At 43.9% G+C, this 14,986-nt stretch overlaps 5 non-coding genes across 5 annotated transcripts; 3 read left to right on the top strand and 2 right to left on the bottom strand.

Annotated features, from left to right (window-relative positions):
* Positions 1 to 1,280: 1,280 nt before the first annotated feature.
* TRNAL-UAG (transfer RNA leucine (anticodon UAG)) lies at positions 1,281 to 1,362 on the bottom strand. Its single transcript has one exon. It is a non-coding gene; the product is annotated as a tRNA-Leu (tRNA).
* Positions 1,363 to 6,305: 4,943 nt separating this feature from the next.
* On the top strand, positions 6,306 to 6,378 carry TRNAT-UGU (transfer RNA threonine (anticodon UGU)). The gene has a single exon. It is a non-coding gene; the product is annotated as a tRNA-Thr (tRNA).
* Positions 6,379 to 6,699: 321 nt separating this feature from the next.
* TRNAP-AGG (transfer RNA proline (anticodon AGG)) lies at positions 6,700 to 6,771 on the top strand. The gene has a single exon. It is a non-coding gene; the product is annotated as a tRNA-Pro (tRNA).
* A 3,384-nt stretch (positions 6,772 to 10,155) lies between these two features.
* On the bottom strand, positions 10,156 to 10,237 carry TRNAL-AAG (transfer RNA leucine (anticodon AAG)). Its single transcript has one exon. It is a non-coding gene; the product is annotated as a tRNA-Leu (tRNA).
* A 930-nt stretch (positions 10,238 to 11,167) lies between these two features.
* TRNAP-AGG (transfer RNA proline (anticodon AGG)) lies at positions 11,168 to 11,239 on the top strand. The gene has a single exon. It is a non-coding gene; the product is annotated as a tRNA-Pro (tRNA).
* The last annotated feature ends 3,747 nt before the right edge of the window (positions 11,240 to 14,986 follow it).

Here is a 14,986-nt window from a genome sequence, read left to right as displayed (position 1 = left end):
TAAACTATGGACTTTAGAGGGTTTTTTTTCCCCCTTACAAGATCCTGGGAACAAAGCAAGCCTGATCTCTCAATTTCTAAGAAAAATATGGTCTTTTTGTGAAAACCTTGGGGGCCTGAGGTTTTTTTGGTGAGAGGTGGATGGAAAAGAAAGGAACAGATCTAAAGGAGTCATCGAAGTGAATTGGGAGGGGGCCTGAGAGGACACAGAAGAGGGTTTTGAATGAGAAGGGGGAAAGACATAAAAAAGAAGGCAGAATCAAAAACCGTCATAAAACCCCCAAAACTTTGGTTCCTGTTAGAGTCCTACCTAGTTCCTTGCTCTGTTTCTTTCATTCATTCTTCAAGGCACTGCAAGGAAATTCTGTACCTTCTTGAGAGAGCTGTACAGTGAAATTCAAAAGTATAACTGTGGGTCACAGGGGTTGAAATGGCTGAGAAGTGCAGTGGGACAACCATTCTGATAGGGCACCAGTAAACAGACCCTGAGTGTACCCTCTCCTCTTCCCCGCACTGAGTTACATTTTGTAAATGTATTGCAGTCGGGTCGTTCAGAGACCTGGACAGTTTCCAGGATAAGTGAATTCACTTGTAAAGGGCAGAGCAGTGGCTAAGTCAACATTCAGATCACACCCCACTAGGCCTGACGCACAGTCAGCCAAGAATTAGCTTTGAAGTGTTTTGGAATCACAAACCCACCTGCAAAGTCAAATTCAAACTAACGGTTTACCTTCCCTACCCCACCCAGTGAGAGCTTGAAGCTTGGCAAGTAGTGTGGCTTTCTGCATTCATTCATCACATTCCATTACAAAAGTAATGTGAATAAAACCCAAATCAGGTCTGCTTCGGTTGTTTCGCGGTTACAGAGCTGCAGCTCCTAAACCAGTGTTGATGGCGGGCTGATGGGGGCTGCGGGGCAGCGACTGGATGGTGCCCAAGCTAGGTCATGAGAATGATTCAGTGTGAGCATGGATTTTACAAGAGGAGGGAGGACTGAAAGAATTTCTCACTGCAGGAACACAAAAGCGGTGCAAAAGTTTGTACATGTGCGTGCAAACAGCAAGTTTGGGTACAGAATGTCAGAAGACAAGGAGAATTTTTATGAAATTGAAGCAGGAAACTGAAGCAGTTTGCTTTGCAAGTAGATAATTCGGGGAGGGAATCAACGAAATTTGGTGGCCTGGAGGAGACTTCGATGGAGAAATAGGAGAGGGTATCAAGGATTGTTGCCCGTAAGTGAGGAAAGAGGATCTCGATTGAGGGTAGACTAAAACACTCCGTTGGCAGTGGTGGGATTCGAACCCACGCCCCCGAAGAGACTGGAGCCTAAATCCAGCGCCTTAGACCGCTCGGCCACACTACCCTACGAAAACATACCTCCTCTCTGAGCTATTTATCTTCACACATAGGCCCCAAACTGAATTTTCTTCGCCGTTAGTGGGGTTCCCCTCGGTGCTTTCATTCATCCCTAGGAGTCTGAGAAAACTCGGAGAGAGGAGGAAACATCGCATTCTCACAGACCTGGGAAATGAGTTAGAAGGTGGTCAATGATTATTAACATGAATGTCCTTGGAAGACTTCTACTTTTTCTTTAACCTGTGCAGTTCGACGCAGAAAGAAAAAAGACCAGCTTACTGGAGACTCACTGCAAGTGATTAGAGAAGACTGATTAAGGCGCTCCTCACTGTTGGGTCGTTGGTCTGAGGCTGTGAGTCTTAGAGTGCGAATGGGGCCGGAATTCAGATGCAGTAGGAGGCGCCCTTCGGTTTACAGATCTGGCAAGCCTGTCACTGGACTGAAAGAAAACTCCTTGGTCGCGTTCCTTGCAGGTTCAGTCAGAATGGAGACTCTGGGTCTAACTGATCACCTTCTTGAAAGAAGCATTCTGGGGTAGGCAGACGCACACGCGCACTGTTGTAGCCCCTGAACCATTTCCTTTATATGGGAATCAACATGATTCCCAGAGGGAGGTTACATCCAAGAGCATCCCCAAACCAGAAAGGAGTGGGTCTAGGGCTTCCCTTAGGTCCAGGATCCGCTAGGCTCCACACCGTTTCTTTCGAATGGAGTAGAGGAAAATCTAGGGGAAAGTTTCAGAGGTGATCTGGGCGTCTTCAGTACCCAAAGTGGAATCTCGGACCTGTCAATGACCTCCACCCGGCTCAGAGCCATGGGGTGTATGTTATCTATGTTCTTCTATACAAGAGGGAAATTTACTTTAAGGTCTACATACTCAAAGTGTGGTCTAGGGACAAGGAGCATCAGCAACTCCAGATAACTTAGGAGAAATGCAGAATCTCAGGCCTATCGAACTTGAATCTTAACAAGCTCCCCAAAGGTTAGAGAATTTTGAGAAGTATTCTGTGTTCTAATTTATGTTGCAACTGCTCTATGCTCAGTTTAGGGCATTTGGAAGTTCCCACCAGACTTACACTACACTGCAATATAAACCTCTGTCCCTGGCTCCAGTAGAGAGCCATTTGGGTATTGGCCTGGCTTCTTTCTGCATGTGCTATAAAAATCTTGCTAAATTAATAAATACTAGTAAATAATATGTTCCTTTTGATGGATGTATGAGATAGTCTTTTTAGCATTTATTGACCCCCTTCTTAAATATTTAGATTTTTTTATGGTCTCTCATGTGCTTATCACGTTGACCATCAGAATAATACAAAGTACTGTGATGTATTTATACTTACAAATTTTCTAAAGCAACTATTCAAAGAGAAGGAGAGAAGGGAAAGGAATTTCTTTCCTTATTTTCAACAAGGAGAAGTAAACCTCTTATTTCAAATTTGTATTTTTCCTTACAATGGTCACTGGAGTTTATGAAAGAGTTGGGACAAAAGGGACTTCATGGAGCAATCTCACCAGATTGATTGACTCTGTGAGCCTCAGATGAAAAGAAATGTAACCCTGAACTAGGGCATGGCCAACAAAATGGAAAGAGGAAAGTCTTTGTTTCTGTTCATCCTGCTGGTAGTGAAAGCCTTCTTCCCTCTCCTCAACTCAGTCTCTACAAAATATTGTAATAGTCTGGCTGCTTTGAGTTTAAGAAGATCACATCTGACGTAAAATTGATTCTCTTCTTTGATTTTTCTACTACCTTTCCCAGCTTCTGACTCCAATTCCACAAACTACCAAGTGCTCAAGTCCTGGGCAGCTTTTCAGTGAACACACAAGCGTGTTTATAACAGATTTAGGCACTTAGGATTAGGTTAATGGGGAGTATCTACCAAAAGATCTTTGGGGACTGAGAAACAGGATCTTCTTTCTGTCCTTCAAGGTAGCATACAATCCATTTCACATCCATCATATAAATCTGAGCTCACTATTTGATCAGGTTTGGGGAGGTGCAGGAAACAAACAAGCTTATTATCGTTGCTTTTTGGGAGCTTGCATTTGAATAAAAAGAAAATATCTTCTTTTTTGTATAATACAATATAAACTTAGAAGAATGACTATGCACACACACTATGGCAATACAAGTAGTAAATGTGGCAAATGTTAATAATTAGTGATTCTAAATAAGGGTAAATAAAGATATTATTGTAGTGTTTTTTCCAACTCTAGTGTTCTAGTTTTCTAGTGGCAGACTGAATATACAGATGGATAATGGCCAGGCCATATATAACAATGGAACTCTGACCACAACCTGCAGCATTCAGCTGCTTTATCTACCAGCTCAGGATACCAGCCTACTGTCTTTAAGTCAGACTTGTAGGAACTCAGACCACTGTCTCTAACAACAACACGAAGCCAAACAATAACCCCTGTAACAAGCAGCTCCAATGGCTAGGACTTGATTAGTAACTGACACCTTTCCTAACATTTGTCCCTGCTTCCAATTTAGGACCAACCAAAGAAAGTCAAATATGCATCCCTGACTAATCACATAGGATTCCTGGCTTCTAGTTAGCCCGCCTCCAGCTTCGCCAGGCCAACAGCCTCTAATTAGGGCTCAGCTGAAGCCTTCCCCTTTTCTCACTATAAAAATGTTCCATGCCTCTGTCTGCCTTTGAATCTCCGCCAAAACTCAAGTGATGATCACTGACTCCCTTGCTACAAGAAGCTCTGAATAAATAGCCTTTGCTTGTTCTCATTTAGTTGGTCTTCATTTATCTCCACTCTAGGCTTAAAAGTTTGCAAAATAAAGTTGAGGGGAAATGGAAGAAATACAGACAAACAAACAAAAAAAAGTAATGAAAAATCTTTCTAAGATGTCTACTAGAGTCAAGCTGTTTCACAGATGAGCTTCCAAGGTCCAGAGCACACTGGAACATGCACATACTTGCTGTTGCCCTCTGGGTCTAATAAACTGTGGGAAGGGCTCTGGGAACCTCCTGGAGTCAGACAGGCCAATCAAAGTGAGCCATGGCAGTGAATGGCTGGGAGAATGAGAGAAATTGACCTAAAGTCCTGAAAAACCTTCAGCAGTAGGAGATAGGCTGAATGTAGACAGGATCTATTGGTCAAAGGTTTATTTGTTCTGATACAGGAGTGAAGACCTTGCCTCTGAAATGAAGCTCTGTCTAGTACTGACAAAAAACATCAGGCCCTTGGTTGTTGCTCCGACTTCTCTTCTCGGAATGCTCCTTTGAGCATTTTCAACTCCTCTTAGATGCGTAACAAGCAGTCTGTGGTTAAAAGGGAAATCAGTCTACATAGGGACTAGAAGTGAGCTTGCTGAATTGTGATAGGGTGAGGATGAGGAAATATTGTATGAAAAGGTAAGAGGAGCCAAAACTAAATACAACCAGAGAATAATAAGCAAAGAGAGGAGGAGAAACAGCAAAGCAGAAGGGAAGAGAAAGCTGTTGAGGGGACAGTTTTGACTGTTTAACAATTTTACCTATGGCCTGTGTCTTTGAAAATAATAACAATCAAAAAGATAGTTGATAATAATGAACCCTCATCTCCAAAACGAGGACACTGTGACTCTACAAGGCTAAATAGTGGACCTAGGCATTTTCTAACCACTACACTGCAGTGTCTACACTCACCAACATAACACATCTCCTTTGATTCAAAGATTGTTTTGGTTTGATTTTCCTGCCATTTCCTCAAGAATCATGATACCTAGCTTCAGGTTCAAAGAGATTATCATGCTGATCACCTTGGAGGTTTCCTTCAGTAAAATGTCTTGTGTTGCCAGATGGGGTACAGCGACCTGATTCTGGATCCTCACAGGCAGAGCAGCCAGTTAAAACAGTCTTGTAGTTCTCTTGGGGGCGTGGAGGATACTGCCTGGTGTAGAAAGACTGAGGGTTCACCTCCAAGGGAGTCTTGGGAAAAGCAGCTCTTGTCAAGCCACAGAAGATCCCATCACCTTCTTTACTGCGGGCTGCCGTGCATGTTCATCTCACCGGAGGACAGCATCGCCAGGCCTCTCCATGAATCATCCTTGAACAACCTAGAATATCGACCATAAATATCAGATTTCTTAGAGAGGTCATGATCTTGGGCAAACAACAACAATAAAAAACAGTGGGTACAAGAGCAGGCTTGTGATCAGAGAGTTATTACATCTTATGAAACAATTGGTTCGCTTCCTGGGATTGCATGAATCAGTGCTTTTCTCCAAATGTGCTAGCCTATGGCTATGTTCGCAGTAAAAATAGGTACGAGATTTTTCATAGTTAAATAAAATTAGTTCCTATTTATTAGCTTATATAAACAAGATTTCTAAAAAGTGAAAACACAACTCTTTAAAAAATTGTATTGTTTTCATACCAAAGATATATGCAAATATAAATGGCTTTAAGAAAGGGTTGAAGTCTTCCTCCCCGACACCTCTTTTCCCTGCTCGCTTCTACCCTTGGAGAGAGAGGCATTAATTCCAAAATACAAACTTAAGGGTTTGGGACTCTGGATTCAGAAAGGACAAAACCATGGTAAACTTCTCACCTTCTCCACGTATTTTACCACCATATTAGGTGCAGGGAGTGCATCTTACCCATCCTGTTCATCAGATGCCCTCTATATGCGCCTCTTAAATCTCAGGTGGGTCTCTCGTGTGCCCAAATATCTGGAATTCTTACAGCTGCATCCTTTCTGGGCACCAAAGGCACAGAAGGCAATGTCACAGCAGAGTATCAAGAGAAGGGACGAGAAGACAGTCTAGCAGTGGCTCTACTCAAACTGGAGTCTTTCCGAGGGATTGACAGGACACAAACAGATTCTAATTTTGTAGGAGAGGATATCTTAGACTTTTGCTCGAGTCGAAGGTCTATTTAACATTTTGGGATAGTAGGTTTACTGAATACATCTATAAGATGAGAAGTAGAGAACAGCGACATAAGCGAGGGCTCCATAGCTCAGGGGTTAGAGCACTGGTCTTGTAAACCAGGGGTCGCGAGTTCAAATCTCGCTGGGGCCTGCAGCTTCTTTTCTTTTCCCTTCTGACGCCTAGAGGCGGCCAGGGCCGGACAAGGGAGTCAACGCAGCTGTGCGCGGCAGATCTTCCTTATTCCTGGCGGCGCCTGAGAAGACGTTCAGGCAACGCAGACATACTTCCCCTACCGCTCTCCGGTCGGGAGCCGCCATAGGTGATAAATGACTCGGCGGCGGGAGGCTTATGCGAGCAGGGTAAACAAACTCGCATTCTTGCCAATAGAAGGCACTCAAAGGCACGCTTCTTTTGGAAACGCCTAGTGACGTGACTGAGCCTTGGGGCGAAGTTAAAATTTTCTTGCATCGTGGCTCGTTGGTCTAGGGGTATGATTCTCGCTTAGGGTGCGAGAGGTCCCGGGTTCAAATCCCGGACGAGCCCTTGGTTTTATTGCCTCCAATAACTTACTTAAAATACGTCAGTTACTGCATTTTGTTCTCTCTGCTTTGAAAAGTAGCGGCGAAGGCCCCCTAGGGAAGTGAAATAGCAGCATTAAAGACAGCTCCAAGTTATCTTTTGAATTTGGTCTGACGAAGTGTTTCCCTGCTCCTCCTGGCAGGCAGGCGTACGTAGCAGGTCTGAGAGCGGCTAATTCTCTCGGCCTCTCAGCACATCTGCTGTGAAATTGTAACGGTAACCCTTTTCCTGCCTACCTCCAGGGATCCTATTTAGTACAATAAATTAGTGTATGGCTAACTGCTTGGAAACTTCAAATAGTGCTAAATGCTAATTAGCACTAATAAAGGGGCTGTTTCCTTGCTCCCCTCTCCCCAAGGTGCTGGGGGCTGAAACATACTAACATGATCACCACTATATGTGTGATATGTTCTCCTTTAAAAGAGTTTTTATGTATTATAATATAGTCTTGTCTTTCTTTCTTTCTCCGCCTCCCTCCTCGACCCTTAAAAAAAAAAATTCCTGTGAGAAACGGGGAGGATTCTGTTAGCTCTTGCACAGTAACAGAGCAATGAGGGAATGCAAATCCCCGAAGGCAAATTTTAAAGGCTAAATTAAAAAAAAAAAAAAGAAAGAAAGAAAAGTTTTGTGGACTTCATCAACTTTCTTTTTTGAATGAGTAACTATTACAGAAAAGAATAACTCCTTTAGAAGTGGACTATATCCCCTTCTTGGCAGCAAAGTGGCCAATTTACCTACAGCAACAATCGTATTCTCTGTCTTGCCTCCTTGAAGGCCCACCTTTCTCTTCTCCTATTTAGGGCAACTCCTTCCGGTCCTCATCAGATGGACGCCCTTCGCTCTCCCTTACTCAGGGCCCTAATTTCTGCAGTCAACATGCCTTTCCACAGCCCCCATCACACACAGCAGCCATTTCTCCCCCTGTGCAAGATCATTCCCCTCAACAAACACAGTATCTCCAGTTCTTCAAAATCATAATCGGGCCTTTGTCTCCACCACTCCTCTGAGATGGCTCTTGTCAAGGTCCCCAGTGACTGTGATGCTTCCAAATCTAAAGGTTAGTTCTCACTCGTCATCCTACTTAACTGTCCAGCGGCATAGGGATACTATACTCCTCATTTCAGGAGGCTACTTGTTAGCCTCCTTTGCTGGCTCCTGCTTTCCTGATCTCTCAATTTCTGAATGTCCTCCTTTTTGGATATATCTACACATACTCATCCAATCATATGCCTTTAAATGCCGTTTATTTACTGATGATCCCTAAATTTATATCATAAATCTTGACCTAGCTTTTTACATATAGTCACTTGCTCACTCCATTTGAATGAGATATAGTTATGAAATTTAGTATGTCTCAAATAGTACTCCTGGCTTTCTGCCACTTCTCTTCCAATGGCCCTTCTACCTCCATCCATGTTGCAAGAAATAGATCCTTCATTCCTCCAGTTTCCCCACAGGTCTACCAACAAACCTGGTCAGGTCTGCATTCATCCATTTCCCAACACAACCGTTACTATTACCCTAGTTCAAACTCCTTCAGCTTTTGCCTGGGCTCCCACAATAGCCTTCTAGGTCATCTTCCTACTTTTTCTCTACTCTCTACTCTAGGGAGCAGCCAGAGATATCTTACTAAAATATAAGTAAAAGAATGTTCTCCTCAATTCAAAACATCCAATAACTTCTCACACTTAGAATAAAATCCACAGTCTTGCCCTTACCTGTTCTGGCTGTGACTATCTCTCTCTGACGTCAGCTCCTACCCGCTCCTCAACTATCTCACCCATTCTCTCTGGCTACACTGGCCTTCTTACTATACTTCAGGTACATGGACCTTGTTCCCTGCTATGAACCTATCACTTGCTTTTTAATATTTTTGAATATTATTTCCTTAAACATTTGTATAACTTCCTCTTTCAGTCCTTCTGTGCTCAAATGTCACCTATTTAGAAACATCTTCCTTGATCACTCTTTCCAAAATAGCCCCCAATTGCCACTATTTGTTATACAACTTTATTTTTCTTTACAACATTTATCACTACTTGACACTATTATATACATTTGTTTCTTTTCTTCGTCTCTCCTCACCCCCCCAAATTATGATATAAGCTCCAGAAGGCCAAAAATTTTGCCCTGCTCTCTGCTGTACCTTTAGCACTTGGCACTATGTGCAGTACATAGTGTGTGATTAAGAATGAATGAGTCGCACCCGCTGGCCTCCAGAAGCCACAATTCAACAGCATTTATTTCTGGCTTTTGGAGACTCAGACTAGAATCCTCTCAAAGTATAGGAGCCATGGCTGAGGGCTCACACTACAAATAGAAAGCCTAAATCATTTTTCATGTCTCCACTTTGGCCCAAGTACCCAGTTGAGGTTTCTGCTCAATAAGAAACTACTACATTGCTTATCTGTGGACCAGCAGAGAGATAAATATCTATATTGATAATAGAAATTTCATACTTTTTTTTTTTTTTACTGTGACTTTCTACAGAAAATTTGGTCTTGTATTATCTCATCTCTAGTGGAATTTCATCCCAGATGGGAGAAAAGAAAGACAGCCCTGTGGTCTGAAATGTAGCAAAATATGTGTTTAAGTAACAAAAACACAACATTTTTGATTGCCAAATTCTGTTCTAAGCACCTTAAGTGTATGAGCTAAGTTTTATAATATTTCTATGAGGTATATACGATTATTTTCTCCATTTTAGACAAGAGGAAATTGAGGCATATAGAAGATAAGTAATTTGCCTAAAGCCACACGGCTTGTAATGTGAGAACAAGACTGTTACTTTAACATCAGCGGCAGAGCCCACCGTGTCCTCGCCATCCTCCCCACATCACTGCACTGCCTTTCTTTATACTGCATTGGTTTTCTGCTTGACGATGCTTTACGATGTTTTAAGACTGTTCTGTAACAGTACGGCTTACTTTTCCAGTTTGGTCTGTGAACCTCCCTTGTCGGCAGGAATTGGTTTTTATTCATGTTTTTCTGTAGTTTTCAACAGTAGAACAGTTCCAAAACAATACAGATGCTCAAAATATGCTCTGGCTAAGTGAAGAAAGGCAAGGCAAAGCTTTTATGATATTAAAGTCCTAGCTCTCTGCCTTTGGGAAACCATGGATTCAAAGGCATTATTATTATCTTGCGAAAGTGTTATTGCTTATTGTTAAGAAAAGCTTTGAATTATGACAAACTCAGAAACACGAAAAGTCGCAAGGCAGCGCAAACCTAGATTCTCTGTCACTTACAGACAACCGGTAGGTCGCGAGTCAAAGGTAAATAAACTATCTTAAAGTGGCGGAACCAGTCCAGTCATGACTGGCTGATTCGAATGGTTTCAAAAACAACTGGCAGCGGTGGGATTCGAACCCACGCCCCCGAAGAGACTGGAGCCTTAATCCAGCGCCTTAGACCGCTCGGCCACGCTACCCCTGATAACCAACTTTAAAGCAAATTCTATACAACAGTTTCTCTCTTCCCCTTCCCGCCACGCCCCATATATTTATCGTTTTGAGGAGTTCTTCATATCTGTTTCCCCCTTTTTCTTCCTGATTTGTTTTGCTTTCTTTCTTCTCTGAAACCACAGTACTTGAGATTGGTGGAAAGAGCCGTATTATACAAGAGCAGGGCATCACGAGAGACAGTACAATCTTTGTTAGCTCGAACTTGTACGGAGCGCCCGCCTGGGCCCGGCACAGGCTGGTCACCAGGTAGAGAGAGGTCCTCTCGGGCCTCGAGGGGATCTCCACGGAGGGCGCCACATGTCGAGAGCTTTCGCTACGTGAAGGATGCTGAGGCTGGGGTCGTGTGGCGAGAAGGCGCCTGGATCTTCTGGGAGGAGACGCGGAAGCTCTCCCGGAGTTGAGTTCCAGAGCACGCCATGGACGTCCCAGCCTGGCCGAGCCCAGGAGCCGGTCGGTTGTGTGCCAGGACCGGAAGAAACCTCCCGACCTGGGCTGCGCTCTCCGGCCGGCAGAGGGCACAGCGGCGGGTACCGCCACGGAGACGCCCTGCGGGCAACGCGTGTTCTCTCCCCTCCCCACGGCCACGGGATCACCTCTCAGCCTGTGACCGTCCCTCGTGCGATTGCCTGCCACCACTCTTGCAGCACCTGTGGCTCACTCGGAAGCGAAAACATGGTGCACAATTATTTTCGTTGATCCTGAATTTTCTTTTTCTAAACAAGATCTGTAGTCTAGGGACACACATTTCGGAATTTGGACGAGAGGATGCAGGAATCTGTTCCTCCACTGGGTGTCACCCGTGCCCAAAGATGTTTTTATAAAAAAGATTTTACAACGGTGGACGTGGCTAGAAGTTTCTTTACTACAATTTAGAGACTGATACTTCCCATATGTGTGGCTCGTTGGTCTAGGGGTATGATTCTCGCTTAGGGTGCGAGAGGTCCCGGGTTCAAATCCCGGACGAGCCCTGTTTTTCTTCCCTCTTTAGCTGCTTTCTCCTGCCTCCCGTAAAGCCTTTGACTGAGTGATAGTAAAACACCAACCACGTTAAGCAAGCACCTTCTGTAACTAATAATTCTGTATGAACGCCATTTTATACTCCAGTATTGTAGATCTATACCTTCATCTTTAGACAAAAGCTCCTTATCATGTCATTAAATCAGGAGGATAAATACCAGTCAATAGACATTATTACGTATATTTTACATAGTATTTCTTCTACAAAGTTATTATTTCTAAAACCAACCATCACTTCTCTTTTGCAGTTTTTTAAAATTATTCACGAATTGTTGGTTCAGGACTTAGGAAGGCGTATTTTACATTAACCGTTTCACGTAACCCTCAATATTCCGCCACTGTAAGCACGAGGGCCCTCTGGGTGCTGGGGCTTCTGCAGGCCAGCCTGGTCACAGAAAGTCTAGACTCTCTTCTTCATTCAAGCCTAACATTCCAGGGCCCTTGTGTGTGAGCCTCGGGGTGTGGGAGTCGCCGGTGATGTAGCATCTGGGAAGGAACTTCTCACCAGTGAGGCTCAAGCCTGTCTGCGTATTAGATTCATGTAAAACTGTTTAATTGGTCACCTCGGGATCCAACGCCAAACCAATTAAATTCAAGTCTTTGAGGATGGGGTCCAGCATGGTTATTTTTAAAAAAGATCCCCAAGCTTCATTACGGTTGGCTTGGGAGATACAGATGCTACCCTGTTGCTCTATAGGCCACAGCTGGAGAACTTACCAGGTATCCCAGTCAATCCAGGCATCCTGGATCCCACTCCATCCTCCTCAGAATCACCTTCCTCCAGCTGGTACTTTGCCTTCCTTAGTTTAGTTTGAGTCCAATCAGATGCCAGACTGTTTCTTTCTGTGATCCTCCTTACTTACCCAAGCCACAGAAAGACTGTGCTAAGATCAGGAAGCTCCAAGAGAAAAGAGGCAGCCCAGTGGTTCAGCCTGCTTTATTTGAGATGGATATGCGTGTGCATGGAGGGGGCGGCTTTCATTCCTTATATGAGGGGTAGACCCTAGGTTCAAGCCCTTCACCCTTAACTCCCTCCCTACAAGCTGGGTATGCAGGGCTCACATCCTCTTATTTCAGTCAGATGTGCCCTGACTCACCTGATGGACAAGATCTAGATACCACAGGTATTTTCCTTTCACCCTTAGTTATGCTGCCAAGTATTTAAGTTCTAGTACTGCAGTTATTCGGAAGAACTGTAAAACAAACCACCTTGGAAACATCCTTTAGGGCTCTCTCTCATAATCTACATTCAATCCTTTAACAAATGATGTTGGCTGTTCCTTTAGAACATTTCCAAACACTTCTCACCACCACCTCCTCCACCACCATCACTGTATTCCAAAGCACCACCACCTCTCCCCTGCACGATGGCAGTAGCCCCTTAGTAGGGCTCCCTGATTGCCTCTTGTGCCTATTCTCAACAGGCCATGCAGAATGAGCCTATAAAAACCTAGGTCAGAGCTCATCATTGCTCTTCCTAAAACCCTTTGGTTTATGTCTATTTCATTCTGCACAAAATCAAAGCTCCTTGCCATGGCTTTAAAAATCTCGGCTTGATGTTGCCATTTCTTGGACTCCCCTCACTTCTTCGACCTCACCTCCTACCACTCTCCCCCTTTACTGGCTGCAATCCAACTGTATTAGCCTCCAGCTCTCCTCAGACATCCCACCTCATTGCCTTTGCATGCGCTCTTCTTTCTGCTTTGAATCATATCTCCCTCAGACTTGCATGGCTCAATCTCTCACTGCTTTTAAGACCTCTGCTCAGACGTTATCAGAGAGGACTTCTCTGTCTACTCTGTATGAAGTAGTAACCCCTTTGCTTTCTATTCCCCTTTCTCTAATTTTCTTCTTTGCACATACCAGCCCCTGACTTTTGCTGCTGATGCTGCTACTGTTGTTTTTATTAATTCTCCCTCCCCCACCCCTAGATTGGAAACTCCATGAGAACACGGTGATTTTTGTTTTTCTTTTACTACTGAAATCTCAGAGGCTGGAACAGTTCCTAGCACCTAAGAGATCCTCAATAAATATTTGTTTAATGATTGATGTGAAATGTTTTAAATCAGAAAGTTATACGAACTTTGAAGGAATACCTGGTCCTGTGATACTGGGGAAGATAAGGAGATTGGAGATATCGGGGGCTTTGAATAGAGGGCTCCCGTGCAGTGGGGGGAATCCTCTGTGTGTGCCACCCTCTGGGAAAGGCTGAAAGGAGCCATGCCTGAAATATATTCCGTGGCAGCTCTCCTTTGGGGCCCCAGTATGGACCTACTCATGCTTTGCAGAAGCTTTGCAAAGTTCTTCCAACTGGACATAAAGAAAGAGCATAGGCTCTCGGCAGCTGTAAATTGTGCATCAGTGCCATTGACTCCTGTTGCAAACTTGCTCTGAGCAGAGCTGCTGAGTACAGGGCTGCTCCAGGCTTTTCTGGCTTTGGGCAACTTCTGAACCAGATGGTGTCCTGGGGTCACACTGTAAGGTTGCATCGAGCAGCACCATTCTGTAAGAGTCTGTAAAATAACTGATTTAAGAAAATGAGGAACAAAAGTCCACAACAGGGGGACTGCAGGGGAAGAGGAAAACTAAGGTTAGGAAGGAAGCTGTATAGCCCCACAGGACTTCATCGACTTCACTTGACCAGGTTTTGTGATGAGGGATCACGGTGACTGTGAGTCCTAAGCAAACGTTGCTTGCATGTGGGGAGGATGCCGGGAGGAGTATATGGAACAGGTGGCGAGAACATGTTGATGGTCACAAAATATGTATGGGGATGGGTGAGAATAGCTCAGTGGTAGAGTGCGTGCTTAGCAGGCACGAGGTCCTGGGCTCAATCCTCAGTACCACCATTAAAACTTTATTAAAAATAAAAATTAAAGTTTAAAAAAAAACAGTATGTATGAACAGGCAACGTGTCTCTGCTCCCAGGAGCTCTGAGGGCAAGGCAGATTCTGCCCCCTTGTGGACAAACCGAATACTACCACGGGTCTTCCCTTTAGGGTCTTTAAGGAGAGATTGCACATTAAAAATTAATTTCTGGGGACCTCATTACTTTTTGCTGATCCTTCTGCGTACATTATTCGGAGGCGAGAGCTGTGTTATTGTCCAGGGAGATGGTGTTCATGGGATTAAGCTGAACTGCTTATTAAAGTAGATGGCATCCCATGGATGTAGAGGGAAAGCAGAAAACAGAGCTAGCATCCACTAGTAAAATGCTTGAATTGGTCTTTAACAGCTAAAGGTGAGGGTTCAGAGGGACAATCATAGATTTAAGGCCTTGAGAAGTAAGTAGAAGTGAATCAACATTTTCCTTTCCTTTCACTGGTCTTCCCGATCTCATGCCCATATGGTGCCACAGGGTCCCACCAAAATGATCAAAGCAGATTATTGAGCTTTGCAAAGAATAGCATGTTCTTGGACACTATCACTGAAGAGTAAAATATAATTCTTTTAGGTCATTCACTCATGCGTCCTTCCATGCAATCAGTATTTACTGAACATTTATCGGGCAAACATTTGTTGAACATCTGCAGTATTCCAGGCATGGTGCTTAGAACAGAGATTACTGCAGGGAACCAGACAGATGTGGTTTCTGTCCTCATGAAACAATCAGGTAATTTTTTTATTTATCAAACCATTTTTTGAGTTTATTATTATTTTGTTGTGATAGGTAATTTTTTAAAATCCAAGATATAGTT

The sequence above is a fragment of the Vicugna pacos genome, chromosome 6 (assembly GCF_048564905.1).
Source record: "Vicugna pacos chromosome 6, VicPac4, whole genome shotgun sequence".
NCBI classification, from domain to species: Eukaryota; Metazoa; Chordata; class Mammalia; order Artiodactyla; family Camelidae; genus Vicugna; species Vicugna pacos.
This window is presented reverse-complemented; position numbering and strand designations above follow the sequence as displayed.